This window comes from Pteropus alecto, unplaced genomic scaffold (assembly GCF_000325575.1).
Source record: "Pteropus alecto unplaced genomic scaffold, ASM32557v1 scaffold78, whole genome shotgun sequence".
In the NCBI taxonomy this organism is placed as follows: Eukaryota; Metazoa; Chordata; class Mammalia; order Chiroptera; family Pteropodidae; genus Pteropus; species Pteropus alecto.
In genome coordinates this window covers 14,329,805-14,330,126 of record NW_006443124.1, presented here as the reverse complement: position 1 = coordinate 14,330,126, position 322 = coordinate 14,329,805, and the positions used below count along the sequence as shown (strand labels likewise).

Sequence of the window (322 nt, the reverse complement as noted above, 5' to 3'; positions counted from 1 at the left end):
CCCTCCTCCGCGCCCCTCACCTCACGGCCACCACCATCTTCCCCGCCCGGCCACCTCCTCCCTCCTCGCGCCTGCCCGCCGCCCACCCCAGCGCACTAGTTACCGTGCCCCGTGCCCCCTCCCGGGCCAGCTGGGGGGAGGGGGTGACCCTCATTACACTGGGGCGCGAGCGGAGCGGTAGGGAGAGATCGGAGCCGCTCGCCGCACCCCCCTCCCCCCGCGTCTCTCTTCAGGGGAGAAGGCAGCGAGCGCGACCTGCCCCGGCCTAGTCCGCCGCCGCCTCCTCCTCCTCCTCACACCCCCACCGCGCGCGCCCCCGCGG

The 322-nt window shown here is 76.1% G+C and overlaps 1 protein-coding gene across 2 annotated transcripts in view; it reads right to left on the bottom strand.

Annotated features, from left to right (window-relative positions):
• The window catches only part of NSD1 (nuclear receptor binding SET domain protein 1), a 134,729-nt gene extending 134,425 nt beyond the window's left edge, over positions 1–304 (bottom strand). Inside the window, exon 1 of one of the 2 annotated variants that reach the window (XM_015598091.2) lies at positions 104–304. The gene's annotated coding sequence lies outside the window, so the exon portion shown is untranslated. The remainder of the gene's footprint in view (positions 1–103) is intronic. The other variant, XM_025040773.1, reaches the window with a different exon arrangement.
• Between the last annotated feature and the right edge of the window lie 18 nt (positions 305–322).